Below are 12,504 nucleotides of genomic sequence, written 5' to 3' on the forward strand. Positions count from 1 at the left end.
TCTAGAAAGGCACCCTGTGCTAAAATCCAAGGGATTGAACCAAGTCTCCCACACAATGTGGCATGTCCAGGAGCAGTGAACATAACAAGTACAGGTCAGTAATGTTTAATCAATACTAACTAAACGATAAATATGGGTAAGATATATACAAAAAGAGTAAATAAGATCATAGCTAGTAGGTGCAAACTCGTATACAAAGATGATATGAGACGCTACAGAAATAAAAATTCCAGTGGCAGTGTATGCTCCTTCAGGTTGGAATGCTACACCAGTGATCAGAAGGTTGTTGGGTCAAATCCCAGCTAAGCAATTTTACTGTAAAGCCCTTAACCCCCATTTGCTGACCCTGCTCTCTGATCCTCACTTTGGATGAAGGTGTCTGCTAAACATGATGTCACCACGAAACACCCCTGGACTGGGGCAATACAATGCACAGGCAGAACCACGCTACAAAACCACTGCAACCAAAAAAAAAACACAAGTTCCATTCCCTAAACTCTGTACATGTCAGCAACTTTGCCAAATGTTGTACATAATGATACATAGACTTAGTATAAACTGTGCTTTACTTAAAAGTAGTATAAATGTGGCAGAAAGAAGCCATCTTGCAAAATAATCCCTGACTCCGATTTCTTCTGCTTTGACAATTAGAATGAAACTTTATTCTGGTTTAGAAATCTTCACCGCTATAAATACTCTTTCCTCGGAGCCATGAGTGTAGCTTGAGTGGGATTTAGCCATGTTTAGTTAGAGCTGTAATCCCTGCAATGGGAGACCTCTTTAATAAAAACATGCGCTCTTCCTACACAGTTTACAGCAGCAGAGGAGCGGGGATGGCCAGCAGCATCTCTGCAGTATATTTACGCAGTGCCTAATTCAGGCCTTGTATCGCGTGCGTACAGCCCTTTCAGAATGTGGTCCTGCGCCCGCTCCAAAAGTGACATCAGACTTTTAGGAGTCAGCCACAGTGCCACCTATAAACGCAGCTATTCAGAGGCACACATTAAACGGCTTCCATCCAGCCACTAAAATCCGCACTCTGGGGGAGTGGTATGCGTAAAGCAAGGCCAGGATGATATCAGCAGCACTGATGTCATCCTCGTAAGACAAAACCGGGGGGGACCCAGTTTATCAAGACATCGTTGTGTGCAGTAGCCAGACTGAACAGACTGTTCTGCACAGAGATGTCGTGGAGGCCACCTACTCCAATTCCATTCATTTGGATGGGGCTCGAGACCCTGCCCATTGTGCCCAAACTGAGAAGAATAACACTGTGTGGCACAGAGAGCAGAACGAGCTCACTGTAGGACCACACCCCAAGCCGCTTGCAGAAGCTGCCATTCTATACCCATCATCATACCTTTGTTTCCAAATACACTTCTAAGTCTACTTATACTGTAGGTCCTTTGATAAAGAAAGAAATGTCAAGAGGAAACGAAGCATGTTCATAAACTATTTATCGATTTTTACGACCGACGACGGTGACCATCTGGAAGCAGGCATCTGCCAGTGGTGGTATTTATACATTCCTTTCATGGAGGCCGGTGTGCAAATGAACCAAATGTTTAAAACAAATAAACATACATCTGTGATGAAAATAACAGGTGTGAAGCAGTTTTAAGAGCGCTCTAATGTTACGGAAAGCGAGAATGCCGGACAGGAAGGTGATCCAGATGGTTCATTCAGGTAATCTGCTAAGAACAAGATCAGACAATCTGCTGAATTGTAGGATTTATTACCAACCTTTTGCTGACCCTGTCTTGAACTTTGGGTAAACCGGCCTCCTTTCATGGCCTGGCTTCTAACCAGACGCCTATAGACCGGCTTCTGCTGTACAGCCAAACAGAAGAGGCTTTTAGTGACCTCTAGCACCACTGGCTTCCTCCCTAATTAGCAGGTAGGTATCCAGACCAGCTGCTGCCAAGCACTCCCTTCTCCAGAGACCTATGAAACTCACACACATTACACAATCTGGCAGACTCGACATCATCCTGAACGGCATGGGGTCAGGCTAGAACCGCCAAAACTCCAGCCCATACCTCAGTTTAGCTAATTGGTCAATCCATTAATACTCTGAACAATAGAGAATTGTTCAGTGACTCACAGAGGCCACAGTAACTTGGGGCTAATACTGTATAACGCTGATTAATTAATGACCTTCGCCAATTAGCTATAACCGGGCATTGTAATTAATTAACACCAATTAATAAACCTAATTGAACTAGGACAAATATATAACGCTGGTAATAGAGGTAAAGTTAAATTGTATTTACCTCAAGTACGCATTTGGCCGAGGATTCGCTAGCAGGCAACGGTTGTGCTATAATTATAATGTTACACGTCATAAAACCACATCAGGCTGAACAGACACAATTTTCCACAATTTAGCCACAAGCAGCCATGGTGGTGCAGCGGTTAGCACTGTTGCCTCACACCTCTGGGACCCGCATGTTCTCCCCATGTTGTTGTGGGGTTTCCTCCAGGTACTCTGGTTTCCCCCCACAGTCCAAAAACATGCTGAGGCTAATTGGAGTTGCCGTAGGTGTGCATGCGTGAGTGAATGGTGTGTGAGTGTGCCCTGCGATGGGCTGGCCCCCCATCCTGGGTTGTTCCCTGCCTCGTGACCATTGATTCCGGGATAGACTCCGGACCCCCCGCGACCCAGTAGGATAAGCGGTTTGGAAAATGGATGGATGGATGGATGTTGTAAACCATTCTTTGGTGTGTGATGCTTTTGGATAACCACAAGCAGCTATTTGTTTGGATGAGGAAGGTTGAGGGGGGGTGAAGCTGTTAATCGCCCCTCCCCCCATTGGCGGCACTGAGGATGGGCCTTCAGTTCAGGAAACAGCACTCTATACAGCAAACTGTATGGCAATTGCAGCTGTCCCTGATTATCCTGCTACCCAGCAGGAAGCCACCAAAGAACATTAGTCTAGTCCAGTGTTTCCCAATCCGGTCCTTGGGGACCCACAGCCAGTCCATGTTTTTGTTCCCTCCTAGCTCCCTGTCAGACAGTCCACTTTTTTGCTCCCTCCCAGCTCCCTCTCAGACAGTCCACGTTTTTGCTCTCTCCCAGCTCCCTGTCAGCCAGTCCACGTTTTTGCTCTCTCCCAGCTCCCTGTCATCCAGTCCAAGTTTTTGCTCTCTCCCAGCTCCCTGTCAGCCAGTCCACGTTTTTGCGCCCTCCCAGCTCCCTGTCATCCAGTCAAAGTTTTTGCTCTCTCCCAGCTCCCTGTCAGCCAGTCCACGTTTTTGCTCCCTCCCAGCTCCCTGTCATCCAGTCCACGTTTTTGCTCTCTCCCAGCTCCCTGTCAGACAGTCCACATTTTTGCCTCCTCCCAAGGAGCTGGGAGACAGCAAAAACGTGGACTGTCTGCAGTCTAGGTTGGGAAACACTGGTCTAGGCAAGTCAAGTCGAATAGGCATTACTATCATACCATACACATACAGGTATACAGCGGCACAAAATAACATTCCCCCAGGACCGTTGTGCCACTCAGAGACAGAGAGTGACTGGGGGACTGAGAATACATTATATTTACGGAATTGGGAAGACGCCCTTAGTCAGAGTGACTTACATAAGCGCTTAGACGTCTCACCAGTGAATGCATTCTGACACTGGTTTAAGAGAACCAAGCTACTGTAATACAAACTTGGCTAGAATACGAAACACAGGACAATGCAAATCGGAAAGGCTGGACACAAGGGTCTACATACATACATAGAGGGCTGCAGACATACATCAGGGTTTCTGTAAACACTACAATGTCTTTAAACAATAACTATGGCATTTTCCCCCCATTCACCAAAGTCATTAAAGTGCTCAGCCTACAAACACCTGACAGAACATGTGTTCCAGCACATCCACTGATCTGACATCCATGTGCAATACAAGGTCAGAATGAGCGGCACGCAGAGGACCGAGAATCTGGCACAGACATGATGAGGACATGATGCATTAGAGAGCGGACAGCGTGGACATGGGGAGGATCCCCCACAAGGAGCCTGGGGGAGGGTACAAACAGTCAAGCCGGGACGTGTGAGGCATTAGGGCCCCCCCCTGAGCCACAGGGCCACCCTAATCCGACACGAGAGGGGGTGAATTTACCCAAACCTCTGCATGCTTGCTGATCTATCATGTCTGTGGGCATTTTCCTTTGTAAGACTTGATGTTTCTATATACCCTTACACAGAGGGTACAAATGCACAAGTTGATTTAGTTTTTTTTAAATCTATTTATACCATCCTGAAATACTACAGTCCAGAACAGGGCCAGATAATTGTCATTCTTAAACATAGACCCACCTCCAGTTGGAACACTGGCCAACATCTACCCTCCACAGTGACTGAAACTTCATCGCTCTTCTTGGCAGAATGAGTAGACGATGGAAGCCAGGTCCATTTGCAGCAGGTATTTTATGTATGCAGCTCTAGGAAAGCTTACATTAGCGATTGAAAATACTATTAAATACACAGATGTACTTACTTATGCTAGAGCCATAAATGAGGTTCTTAAATTTCAGCTCGAGAGCAGGTCTTGGTCAGTGAGACACAGTCTCTGTGTCAGAAAAAGGACCATGTTTTAATCGCAGGCTGTGTCCAAGCTCAACTCTGGGGCCCCAGAACACGCCAGTTTAACGTCAAGTATGCTGTGATAAGAAACTCTGATATCCCATCACACCCTACTCTTAGAATTATAGATTTCTTCACAAAACATACCCCTACGAACCCACAGCTTTGTGCAAAAGTTATTCTCACACAACTGATAGATAGTTACAGATAACATATAAAGTATTTGCTCTATGTTAAAACACAAATAACAAAATAGCAGGAGTTAAAAGTAAAAAATATATTGCCATGATTATGTGAACGATAAGTTTCTGTGACAGTTATAGTAAAATAAATGATCTTTAAAACAGAAAAAAAGCAATCGCAATAAAAGTTGCAATTTGTTGTTTATTCAAAAAGAGTCAAAAAGAGCATTTAAGTTGAGAGATTTTAAGTTGAGGTTGATCAGATCTGCTGTGAAGGAGCAAGCGCTCTGTGCTAGTGTGGAAAGTGCCTGGACATTGTGAAGCTGACCTTGGAAACAAAGAGGTGACAAGGGGATAGGGGTGGAAGGGGGGCTACATCACATGCATGGCCCCCTACCCCGACAGCCATGCCCGTGGTGGGGCAGGCTGTACTGAAGCACTCTCACTGCAGTTTATTTTCCAGACAGGGCCCCCACAGGCATTGCATGCTCTCTGGCATTTTCCTTTCCTCAGCACTGGAAACTGGTGTGAGCTAAACTCGTCCCTGGGATGCCGAGAAGGCAAATGAGTGACTGAGTGAGTGACTGAGCGAGTGAGTGAGTGAGTGAGAGAGCAACGGAGTGAGGAAATGAGTGAGTGACTGAGTGAGTGAGTGAGGGGCTAGGCGATCGAGGGAGTTAATGAGTGAGCCAGTGGGTGAGTGATTGAGTATGTGAGTGAGTGAGCAAGGGAGTGAGAGAACAAGGGAGTGAGGAAATGAGTGAGTGAGTGAGTGAGTGAGTGAGGGGCTAGGCGATCGAGGGAGTTAATGAGTGAGCCAGTGGGTGAGTGATTGAGTATGTGAGTGAGTGAGCAAGGGAGTGAGAGAACAAGGGAGTGAGGAAATGAGTGAGTGAGTGAGTGAGTAAGAGAAGGAGTGAGGGAGTGAGCTAGTGAGGAAATGAGTGAGTGAGTAAGAGAAGGAGGGAGGGAGTGAGCTAGTGAGGAAATGAGTTAGTGAGTGAGTGAGTGAGTGAGTGAGTAAGAGAGTGAGGGAGGGAGTGAGCGAGCGAGGAAATGAGTGAGTGAGTAAGAGAAGGAGGGAGTGAGTGAGTGAGTGAGTGAGTGAGTGAGTGAGTGAGTGAGTGAGCTCTAAGTCCTGTTCTTTTTACAGCTAAATAACTGACTGCCGTTATGAGAATAGCGGATGTTGGACTGCTACTGCCAACAGAAATAAAGTACAATTTAAAGTCAAAGAACAGTGGAAATGTAGTGGTATTAAATAACATTTTGGAGGATGGAAAGGGTCTTGGTACAAAGGGGGGGGGGGGGGGGGGGGCTTTTCACGGTGCCGACCTTTGGCGTTGCCTGCGGTCTGTTGCACTCACTGAAAATGAGACTTTCCATTTTCCTGCTCAGAGCCGTGCATAACTACTGTGAGAATGTTGTTATTTAATCGTTTTAATGCTCTATCTCGCTATCACAGACATTATCATCCAAAGCAACATACTTCACACTCACACACACGCACAGACTAACAGACAAACAGACAGACGCAGTCAGACAGACACACACATGCACAGACTGACAGACACAGTCAGACAGACAGACAGACAAACACACACACACACACACACACTCAGTTGTATGTAGACAATTCAGAGACACTCATGCACCCAGAACACCACCTTTACGCTGTGAGAGGAAACCCACATGAAGTACTGTAAGCTACATCAGCTAAGCTAAACATGCATTTAATTGTAATAACAGTAATTACTGCTCATTTCGGTGTTTATACCTCACTGGGATTAAATGCAAAGAGTGCAGATTCATGTGACCATAAAAATCCATCCATCCACACATTCCTCCCTCTATTTTAAAACTGCTTAAACATCCATCCATCTTCCAACATTTTATCCCTTACAGGAGCTTAGGGGGCCTGGAACGGAGGGAGATGGGGGGCTGGATGGGATATCAGGGTCACTAAAACAGAACAGTGTAATTTCAATTTAAAGCGAAAGGCCAGATGGATTCGCTTCGTCTGCAGATCAACCCACTGAAAAGTGTGAGCATTTCTCACTCTATTTTGATTAAAACCAAAAGGTTTGTGTGTTTTTTTTATGCATATTTCAGGTGGAGTTAATGTATGGAGTTAGAAACAGCAGTATGATGTAAAAGGAAGCAGAATATTTTCCCCAAAAAGCTTCTGTTTTCTACATAAAGATCAGGAAAGATAAAGATCATAACTGGGACTGATGGCTCCGGCAACCAAACCATTTGCTCATTTCAGCTGCACCTCAGCTGTCGCCGATCATAGAAAACGGACTTCTGTGACTTGGCTTGTCAGAAAATGTGGTCATTCTTCATTCATCCATTTATTCATCCATCTGGCGTCCACACCGGCTTGTTCTATGCAGAGTTATGGGAGTCTGGAGCCTGTCCTGGAAGCTACGGGCACAAGGCAGTAAATAACCCAGGGAGGGCCACCAAGCCAGGGTAGATCATGTGACCAGACACTTAAAGCCGATACGTAGAAACAGCCTAGAAAAATATGACTAAACGCAGAGAAGCTGGTCATGGCGGTGACTCCGGTGAAGGTTCACTCATGGGGAATCGCAAAACACAAAAAGAGGAAGGTTGTCAAAAAACACGGAACCATGAATTTAAGGATGAGCACGGAGCAGAGTCAGCAGCTCCGTGAGCCGGTCTCACCATAAACTGAGCGTCACAGAGCTGGGGGTTACGGCCGGGATACCGTCCAGGCACTGCGTGTGTCCAAGGCCTGGGAACAAAGTCACATGACTTAGTGTATAGAGCACAGAACCGGCAGCACTGAGCAGTGGCTCTGCTAAGTCATCTTACATCCTTTTATTACTGAAAAATGCTTCAGTATCTAACTATACACAGTTCAGGACAACTGGATTTCAAGAGCGATCGAAGTTCTCTTGTGCCTTATTAGGTGATATTAATATATTTTTATTATCTCCACACGTTTATGTATAGTGCCATGATTGCAAATTGAAATTGATTAATGACATACAAAAAGTCGAAATGTTAAAATTATATAAAAAAAATTATGGTGAAGATGAAAATGTTCATGTTTGTGTAAAGAAAGCTTACAGTTTAAGCTGCACACGGGGATATTTATGTCTAAATTGAGCATATGAAAATCATTCGGTTTCCAGACACATAAATGCTTCACACTCATTATGGACAAAGCCAGGCTTTTATATTTGTTTGTCCTCTTGGAAATGGTCACAGGCAGTAAACGTCCTCACTGCCACTGCGGGACAGTTTCAGACGAATGCGTGTGTATTATCGTCAGTCAGACAACCAAAATAGAAACGCAGACAGTAAAATTGCTACCGGGAACAAAGCTAGAAAAAAAAAAAAGTCTTGTTTAAGAAATTGCATGATGGCAGAATTTTCCAAAGAATGAATCTTTTATCTATGAGGTCACCCCCCCCCACCCCCAGCTTCTGCAGGCCTGCAGAGATCTTTCTGTCCAAAGGCTGATTCAGAAAAGAACAATAAAAATATAATAGATTGCACATGCGGATCCAGAACACTGGCTTAACCGGAGCTTAACAAGCATGTTACATGCCCCCACCATGCATACACCAGACATGACTTCATATATAATGAGATGAGTAATGAAGGAAAAATGGTGGCATCTATATCTGCATCATCCTGAAGGTCCCGGATAAGAGCAGCGAACTTAAATCGCATGTGACCTCAATGTTTACGCTTACAGAGAAATCACTGGTGAAGCACCTAGTAGATTTACTTTCTTAAGTTTTCTGAATCTTTAAAGGAAATCCTGCTCTCATGTGCAACATGGACATCAGATTCTCAGGCGGCAGGGCTCAGGGCCGTGGTGATGTTGTGGTAGGAACATGTCAAGGCAGCAGGGAAGCTGATGATGGGGCAGAAGCAGATGGGGTCATTCTAGTTCACCATGGTCATGCATGGGAGGGGGGGTGAAGTACTGCAGCAAATGGGCCCCAATTGTCTGACTCACATTCCACTAACTGGCATTCAGCCTAATACGACACACCTCTGTATCTATGTTTGTGATTACAATTCATTAAAAAGTACTTTTTCATGCGATATTTTCATTATTTTGTCAGCCCCTTGAATATGACATGCAGGTCACAGCCTCCTTTAAACGAACTTATGTGCTTTTGTACTGTATAGAAGATGCCTATGACCATGGTGGTGGAAGGAATACATTAATATAAAGACACAACAGCGCTGAATTTTAGGTGTAAGAACAATATTTTTCAATCCTTTTGCTCCCTGGATCATAGCATGATGCTCCAGGAGGAAACAAAGGCTGAGGTGTTTAAAGATCAGCAGAGTGCAGGAATCCTGAACCTGCAGATGGCTACGTTCTGCTGGTCTCTTAACAGCAAGATAAGCGGCGGCTCGGTAGGGAGCTAATAGAGGAGGCTGGGATGAGTCGGGATGGGAGGCACCGTTCAGGCAGAACCTCTGGCAGAATCTTCAGGAATTTACTCTGGGTGTCTATTACTGAGATACCGGAATACAACTCTGCTGAAAAGGGAACTACACAAAGCAATGTAATCCCCCCCTACCAGCTTTACGTACTGAGTCTGGAATATGTGATGCAGAATAATAAATTTGGCGTCTAACATGTGTGTGGTGTTTTAATGTAATAGTACATGGAGTCCAACACTGCAGTGAGCCAAGAAGTCAGCGGACTACTCAGATGGACTGGGGGCTTGGGGGGGATTCCTGGTACGCATCAGGCCTGGATCACAAAATAACATCAACATTTTTACAAATAAAACACCACGGGCCAAAGAAAGTTGCCAAAATCAACAAACACTACCCCTAGAAAGTGGAAAAAGCAGAGATCTGTAGTGCATTAATGCCTGATGCAACACTAAGAAGGATCCCATAGCGTGAAGCTCATCTCCGAAACATTGCGCTTCTGTTCACAGGCAGGACCAGACTGTTTGAATTTTCGCAAGCAGAGCATAAAAAAAGCCATTTAGGAAATGGAAAGAATTCCTTGTTTGAAAATACAGAAATCTGAAATCACCCTGAGTTATTCCCTTATGACTTCAGGCACAGCACACTGTCACAAATGGGACCGGTGACCACAACATGGCTGCGGAACGCGAACGTGTCACTTCCTGTCTGCCGTCACGAAACCTCACAGAGGGAAGGCCCCATGGTGGCCTTGGCTGGCTCTGCCCTCTGGGCTGCCCGGTGGAAAATCTCAAGGTGCAGTGAGGACAGAGAACAAAACACCTCTGTGTCGTAGCTCCTACTTGCAAGCAGAGAGCCTCTCTGATGGCCACCAGCAATCGGAACACAAGTTAGCATTGTTCTGGGTACTGCCAGGGCATATAGTGTGCCCAGCGGCACTGCCACCACTCAAATCAAACATTTACATCACTATTGCCATGACACTAAATATTAAATAAATGCAATCCTTATGTAGGAGACGCTGAAGCAACACGTTCTGCTAACCATCCAGGTAGCCATGATCTTCTGATTCTAATTGCTGGCTATTTATTTAGTTTTCGAGACACCTGGGGGGGTTCGGGTGGGGAGAAAGTATGTCCCCAAGGTGACTTTTTGAGTAGGGTCCCAGGGACAATTAACCTGCCCTTGAATGTGCATAAATTTATACATCTTTCCTGGTCAGACCAGCGAGGTCACCCAGCCTATCTCAGCCTGCCTCTCCTGCCCAGTGCTACTTGGGGGAGGGAAGTAATATATGGGTGAATAAGTAATATATGAGCAAAGTAATATATGGGTGAAAAACAGCATAAAATTTTACAAGGGAAACAAAATTAGTAAACCATAAAACTGTCTGCTGTTCCTTTGGGTAATACAATCGACCAAGCGTGCAAAGAGTGAGGGGTGGGATCCTGTGGGCAGACTGAGCAGGCGTGGAAAGCCCCTCCCCCCCAGGCCCTACCCCTGCTGGCTGTTTCGCAACAAGTCCTGCAGAATATGACCCATGCGTGTTTTCTTCATGCATGAATCCTTACCTGAGCGAGGGATGATTGGATGACCAGGAACGTGACCCTTTTCCATGTGAGAACATCGCAACCAAAAACAGCACGTAGACTTTCTTTCAGCATTGGCAGGGATCAAATAAGCCCCTAAACCCCCGGCCCCCCAAAACACAAACCACAGTATCGGTAGAAACATGTCTCAACTGACCAGACCCAATTATACGGCCCCCATTTAAAAATTCACAAATGTTTTCCGTATGAGGCAGACTGCGTCATGCGTTATGTCGACATAACTTGGTTGAGCCTGTGAGGTTATGACTGGAAACATGCAAAAATGTCGCACACTCCTTAATGGTTACCTTAGTAACCACCTTTAGCAAACACCTGTTATTGGTCAACATAAAAACCTTTCATCATCTGCAGCCCCGAACCAGAACCTTAACCCTGTCTCAGCGCTGATGGTGTGAGTCCTTCATTACTCCTGCAGTCTTCTGGTTTTGATGGATTTCATCATTATTTCCAGAAATACTGGAAAAATCTGTAAACAGAAAAGAAATAATCAGAGGTGTCAATATCAGGTCCAGAAAGTAAAAATCCAAACCATTATTTACTTTCAATCCACCAGATGAGTACCTGTGACTGTGACTCTGTGACTGTGACTCTGTGACTGTGACTCTGTGACTGTGACTCTGTGCTCGATTGGTTGGTTGAAAGTAACTCATGGTCTCGATTTTTACTTTCTGGACCTGAAATTGCCACCTCTGATTATTTCTTTTCTGTTTACAGATTGTTCCAGTTCCGTTTCAACAGGCTTTTAGGTGTGAGAATGAGACTGGGAGATGTTGTGAGGCTAGGATGATCACACTGCCGTACAGTACAGTACTTTCCAGTACTTTATATGCAGTACTTTATATGGTGTACTTTATATGGAGCACTTTCCGTGTATATGGACTACTTTGTATGGAGTACTTTACGTGTATATGGAGTACTTTATACGGAGTATTTTACGTGTATATGGAGTACTTTATATGGAGTACTTTACGTGTATATGGAGTACTTTATATGGAGTACTTTACGTGTGTATGGAGTACTTTATATGGAGTACTTTACATGTATATGGAGTACTTTATATGGAGTACTTTATATGGAGTACTTTACGTGTATATGGAGTACTTTATATGGAGTACTTTACGTGTATATGGAGTACTTTATATGGAGTACTTTATGTGTATATGGAATACTTTATATGGACTACTTTATATGGAGTACTTTACGTGTATATGGAGTACTTTATATGGCGTACTTTCTCCGGCTTTTGCAGCATATGATTATGCCACAGTACTCATTTTACCCCTTTACTCCCTCTTATGTTCAGTGATATCACTGTCTGCCCAGGTCAGTCATCCTTTTTACATGAACTCAGTCTATGTGTGCGAAACCTCTTCATCTCTGGCATGGAGTGTTCCGGATGAAGTCCAGTGATCCCCACAAAAATGAGGAAAAAGAGGAAATCTGCAAACTATAAATCCTGCAAGCTGTTGCTGGCCATGACTGTAAGAGCCTGTCTCTTCAGAAGGATTTGAGAGGTGAGCTCATATACCCCCCCCCCCAATATGATTGGTAAATAGGAATTCCGTGATAATATCCATGGACTGCTTGGACCACATCTTACTAAATATGCTTGTAAATACATCTTAGTGCATCAAAATATCTTGAGGAAAACTGAAGTGTTGCTTGTGCAGAACATCTGACAGCTCATCTGATAAGATCCA

This window comes from Brienomyrus brachyistius, chromosome 13 (genome assembly GCF_023856365.1).
Source record: "Brienomyrus brachyistius isolate T26 chromosome 13, BBRACH_0.4, whole genome shotgun sequence".
NCBI classification, from domain to species: domain Eukaryota; kingdom Metazoa; phylum Chordata; class Actinopteri; order Osteoglossiformes; family Mormyridae; genus Brienomyrus; species Brienomyrus brachyistius.